We start from the raw sequence: 6,525 nt of genomic DNA on the forward strand, positions 1-6,525 counted from the left end.
CGCCAGTACGTGTAAGATTTTACAACTTCGTTTATCTTTCATCTCTCATGTTTTCGTCAAAACACCAAGATGAAAATGAAATAAGAATTGTCCAAGTGTTCTTTTTGTGTTCTGATGATATATCTTAATCCAGTGTAATACACCATTATTTATGGGCGAATTGGTCGAGTGGTTAACACTCCGGCCTTCCACGCAGGCGGCCGGGGTTCGATCCCCGACGTCGTCGTACGCCTGAAAATTCAGAGAAAGGGATTTTCACCTGCCCACACAACTCAAACAACCCAGGTGGAGTATAAATTGGTGTGGGTGATGTTGCGGTATCTGTGTTGTAGCGTTCAAGTGAGGTGGCACTATAAATAACGCCGTTGGTAACACGGATCCACTACAAAACAGAACTCTTACACTAATGGGGAGATATTAGCCAGGTGACATAGGACTAGTACTTAGCGCCTGTATTGACAAATGCATAAAGCGCTTTAGAGTGGCTTATGTTAGCTAGATAGGGCTTGGTTTGGGTTGGTTTGTTTAGTATTGTTTAACGTCCAATCAGCAGCTATGGTCATTTAAGGACGGCCTCCCATATGTGCAAGATGCATACGTGCAGTGTATGCGTGTGTATTTTGGGTGGCTGCGATATGCTCGTGTTTGTTTCCTTGTGATAGCGCGGAACTGATGCCGACTTTACAGTGCTACCTCACTGAAACATACTGCCGAAGATACCCAACAGGACAACCCACCTGGTCACATCATACTGACAACGGGCGAACCAGTCGTCCTACTCCTAAATTGCTGAGCGTTAAGCAGGAGAAGAAACTACTATTTTTACAGACCCTGGTATGGCTCGGCCAGGAGACAGAACCCAAAGCCTTCATCATAGGAGCGAACGCTCAACTAAAGGCCACAAGTGAGGCATTGACTAGGGAGACATTGGGAGGAAGGAAGTTGTTTAGAAAGAAGAGAAAAAATAAGATCTCAAATTTAGTCGCCTCTTACGATCATGCAATGGGGGTAGCAGGTACAATTATTACGCCCTACCTGCAGGGACGCTATATCAAATGCTGTTTATTATTATTGTTATTTTTGATAATGATGATATGGATGTATTGGTTAGAATGAACACTAACTTAAGAAAAGAGTTATTGACCGAAACATGAGATAATATCGTTTATCATTAGGCAAGATGAAATCGTATAGATGGAAAAGCAGGAAAACGGTACGGCATTTTGCAGAGATCACCGTGACGATTCAATTGAATTGACGTCACAAACTATTATGTATATATTTTTTAATTCTGCTTGTAACAAGCATTTTCGTTGGCTTAAAAACTTATATTATCGGCTCATAACGTAAAAAAATGACGTCGCCGTTTGTAACGTCGCCTTTGATTGGCTGATACAGCGGCGTAATAATTTATAAGAGAAAAGAGTCCATCAATTAAAGTGGAGTGTCACAGGGATTGTGTATAGCTATAACACAAAATAGCGAAGTGTACTCTCATCATAAACCGCTCGCGATTTATTTAGAGTACACTCCGTTTTTTTGCGTTATATCTCCATAACATAAAATTTATATTCAAGTTAATCGTTAAATATATTTGATTATATCTTGACCTGTTGTTACATAAAGTAGAAACAACGAGTTACAATAACAGATCACCGACCTCCACGTGATTATGATTGTCACTATATAGCCTCTTTGAAAGCTGTGTCGTTGATGGGACTTTAATTACCTTGCATCACGAGACACAATTCTAAAGCGTATTAATACAATACTGACCGGAACTACAATATCCAGTATAAATAAACATGACGGCTGCTGAAATATCGCTGGGCATTGTGAGATTTGACAATGCCATTGTAAATTTATGTGCAAAATTAAAAATAAAATAAAAAACACTTTTATTACAACGAACACAAGACCAAGGTCTGCAATATCGTACAAAATGCACATCGGTTGAAATCACCAATGCCGGCAATGGAAACAATTTTAACGCTCATGCAATTTATCAGAAATATCGTCTGTTACACTGCACTGGTCAACAGAGGTTCGTTACAAATGTCTGAAATACACATATTCTATAGACCTACTGGCACATATGTTACAGACCTACTGATATGAGTCACAGCGTAAACATTTCAGACGTTTGTAACGAACCTGTGCTCCGTCGCAAGATCACCCACTTCAAACGCTATCAGTTTCACGCGTCTCGCATCTACGGTTCGTCCTCAGTTTAATTCTGACGACAGGTCAAATATCGAGGCTGTTATAGAATCTACCGACTGTTGTCAGGTCCCCATACAATCAACAAATAAATTCACGCCTGGATTCTTCACAAAATGAGCAAATAGAAAAGTTCGAATAAACTTCCAAAAATAACTCCCTCGTGGAGGGCAAGGTCGGATTTACGGTGTTCACTGTATTTGTCAATGCGCCTAATTTGTTCCGGGGGAAAATCGAAACAATTTAAAATCTAACTTTCAGCTCAGAGTTCTATTGATAAACTTAAATCACCCTATATTCATATCATACGCAATTGTATTGATACTGAATTGTGGAATAAAATTGAAGTGTTTGTTAAAACTTCAAAGTACTACTTTGTTTGCCAATCAGCACGCGACAATACGCTATTCAAACTATTGAACAAAATTGTGTGGACTGTCGATAAGGCGGGCATTTGTAATTTTAAATATAAACTATAAGTTAAAAAAGAACATAAGAGGCAGAGAAAACGTAAATATAAGTATTGAACTGTTTTTGTATGGTATTTATGATCTATTTGTATGACACAGCTTTGCAAGCAAAAAAATCATAATGCTTAAATAAAAAATAACATAGGGCTCCGTCATGGCGATACTTAATTAACTAGAGACAAAATAGGCCGAGGTCACATTATAACTATATAAAGACAGCGCTTAAACACGTTACAGCATTGTTGCTAGTTAGTTGGTTAGTTGACTGGTTTATCGCCTACATGACTCCAACCATGCGGGTTTCGTTTCACTGACGATAGCCGGTGTACTCTCGGCGTTACTATCATTATTGCCTTCAGACCAGATTTGTATTCACTCTTGTGTCATTTTGTAACTGTATACATGTTTAAAGGTAAAGAACTCCCGATTTACTCGACTGTGATAACCACGTCACCTTAAATTGACGTCGCTTTAGATCTCTCGAAAGACTCGACTGGAGAAACAAGTCACGTATAACTCTTTAAAGCTCGAATGTAACAAATAAATTGTCGTCACTTAGGAACTATCTAAAGTCTTGACTTTATAAAACAGGTCATTTTATAACTGGTTTAAGGCCCATAAAAATAAAATAAATTCACTTCAAAACTCTCTAAAGGCTCAACCGAAATTTTTGTTTAGGCTCAAATAAATTACATAAATTGACGTCGCTGAAGAAGCAGGTCACCCTAGGACTGTTCTAAGGCTCAAAGAAATAAAATAGATTCACGTCACTTAAAAAATCTCTAAAGACTCAACTGGATAAACACGTCAACTTATAACTTTTCAAAACTCGAATAAAATAAAGAAACTGACGTCACATTAGAACTGTTTAAAGACTTGTCTGTGTTCTCACGCCGCCTTGTAAATGATTTAAGGCTCAAATGAAAAAAAATATTCACGTCACTTTTGAAATCTCTAAAGACTCTACCAGAATAAACACGCCACATTGTAACTTTTTAAGGCTCAAAGATAAAAAAAAATACGTCACTTTATCACTGTCTAAAGACTCGGCTGTGTTAACACAGCACCTTGTAACTGAGTAGGGTTAAATGAAATAAAGAAATTGACGTCACTTCAGAGATCTCTAAAGTCTTGACTTTATTAAACAGGTCATCCTATGACTGTTTTAAGGCTCATAGAAATGAAACAAATTCACTTTAGAACTCTCTAAAGACTCAACAGGAAAAAAACGCTACTTTATACATGTTTTAAGCTAAAAATACAAAAATTGACGTCACTGAAGAATTGTCGAAAGGATCGACTGGAATAAACATGTCACCCTAAGACTGTTTTAAGGCTCAAATAATTTTTTTTAAAAAATGACGTCACTTTATCACTGTCTAAAGACTCGGCTGTGTTAACGCAGCACCTTGTAACTGAGTAAGGTTGAATGAAATAAATAAATTGACGTCACTTAAGAGATGTCTAAGGACTCAACAGGGAAAACGCCACCTTAGGAATGATTTAGGCTCAAATAAATTACATAAATTAATATCACTTTTGAACTCTCTTAAGACTCAACAGGGAAAAAGCACTATCTTATAACTGTTTAAAGGCTCAAAGAAATAAAATAATTTGACGTCACTTCAAAACTATCTCATGACTTGGCTGTGTTATATGGCTCAAATGTAATAAATAAATGGACGTCATTTTATAACACTCGAAGGACTCGACTGGAATAAAAACGCGACCTTATAACTGTATTAAGGCTAAAAGTAAATAAATAAATTGACGTCACTTTAGAACTCTCTTACACAAATGTAAAACTCGTCTGGTGTATACAGTGACATCACATCATAACTGTTTTAAGTCACAAATGTAATCAACACACTGACGGCACTATGACAAGCTAGACTATAACTAACTTTGCAACATCGTTGTTCCCTAATTGGGACGAGGCAACATGTTGACTTGACGCTGTTTTGACGAGTATCTTCAAGTTTCATCTGTTATATTGTGCTTTGAAGGTTTTTTCAAACATCCTCCGTCGATACCGATCTAAAGGATCACATAATGTAAACTAGTTACATCTCCAGACCGTTACCGGCGTTTAGATGTACCATGCCTACATGTCGATATTCTATTAAGTTCCGACAAACGTACAACCCTCCACCTGTACAGCAGAACACCAAAGGATAGCCGCAGTCTTCGTTAAGGCACATAGTTAAAAAGTTATTTCATTCCGGCTACAAGGGCGGTAACATTCCCATGTGATACTTAAGTATTTAAACTTCATCTGATATATCATTTAGTTGCCAGCACATATGTTTGATTTCGTTTGGTTCCGATCTATACCACCATGCATAGTGTCTTTAAGTATTGCCCTTATAGATAGAATCGTAACTCTACTATGAAAAAGAGTAGCATGCATATAATTATATCAATTAGCTTAACCTTTTCTGAGGTCATAAAGTACCTGATCAAAATAGCGTCTGTAAGAATTGTTATCAGAGTAGTTGACGTGTTAGAACTGTGATGTGATGATATGTTATAGAAGAATCCTTAGAGAATGAGATTGTTTTCAGCTTTTATAATGATAACGTGGCCACAATGTACATTTGAGATTGTGCAGACCTGCGGCTTGGTTTAAAGTCAAAATTATTATCATAATTTTAACAGTGATAAAATCTTAATTGTATGTTTGCGATTCGTCAAAGTTACGCCGAACAATATTTTGATATAAATCGTTCACTCTCTTGTTACGTTCGTTGTACTAACATTTACTACGCGACCATATGTTAAATGAAACAAATCAGACAATAGGTAGGAGAAATAAAGATGTGTTTACTTACGTGTTTCCTCAATATTAAGTCTCCTCCGTTGGTTTTTGCGCCCGCGGAGCTAGTTGAACAGGTAAGACTTTACCTTGATTCCGCAGGTCCGATACCCCTTCACCCGGTTCCCCGATATACGTATTCTTTTAGTCTCCGAATCGATGTTTTAAGCGTCGAACACTAATCCCGCACGTGCAATTTAAATTCGGGATTCACTGACGACGTCATGAAACAGATGTTAGAGCGTATTGAAAAACAGTCATTTATAATCCAAAATACAATTAGGCTGATCCTCCGTATCCATACGCCTTACTGGCCGACTCAGGGTTGTATATGATACCCAGAACGTGATGCGGAGGAATATCATACAGCAATTAAACTGTTAGAAATAGTGCACCAGGACAGAAACAGATTCGCCGATTTGTAAGGTAAGACGGATCAGAAGCGACTCTTGGCCGCATCTGTTACCCGGATCGGAGCTTCCCGTACTGTGCGACTGGGCTAAATCAATGTCTCGCTGCTGGGCGATATCAATTTGTATCAAATGGCACCGCACTACATGTACGTACGGAAATAATGGTAAATCATCCTATACGATATGCAATTGAAAACTACCAGATTTGTTTTGTCTTTTTATTTCTCTATCCGTAGATTTTATAATCGTTTTCCGATAATTCAAATCACGATGAAATTTATCCCTAAGACATATATATGGAGCGTTTGTTCTGGCAAAGTCATCACTGAATTCTCCTTCTCATTTTTAAGCTTCTTAGCCAATTTCACAGCCATCCGGAGACGCTCAGCAACAAGACGCGATAGAATCGCTAGAATCGCGCCTGCTGCTTTACGACACCAGTATTGTTGTCGAATCAGAGGCTGGGATAACGTACAATGTAGTGGGGTCCTTAAGAAGCCGTTATTGGATGATTAGTTATATTACACCACGTGTTCATTGGTTGACGTCTACTAGATGTACAAGGATTGGTAGACGTGGTTAGATTTACTGGAAAGATCTCGTTAAG

General features: G+C 37.9%; 1 protein-coding gene across 1 annotated transcript in view; it reads right to left on the reverse strand.

Moving 5' to 3' along the window:
- Positions 1-5,976, reverse strand: part of LOC110442704 (neuronal acetylcholine receptor subunit alpha-10-like) — a 238,482-nt gene extending 232,506 nt beyond the window's left edge. Inside the window, exon 1 of the mRNA XM_021486427.1 lies at positions 5,522-5,976. The gene's annotated coding sequence lies outside the window, so the exon portion shown is untranslated. The remainder of the gene's footprint in view (positions 1-5,521) is intronic.
- Between the last annotated feature and the right edge of the window lie 549 nt (positions 5,977-6,525).

Source organism: Mizuhopecten yessoensis, unplaced genomic scaffold, assembly GCF_002113885.1.
Source record: "Mizuhopecten yessoensis strain PY_sf001 unplaced genomic scaffold, ASM211388v2 scaffold716291, whole genome shotgun sequence".
Lineage (NCBI taxonomy): Eukaryota > Metazoa > Mollusca > Bivalvia > Pectinida > Pectinidae > Mizuhopecten > Mizuhopecten yessoensis.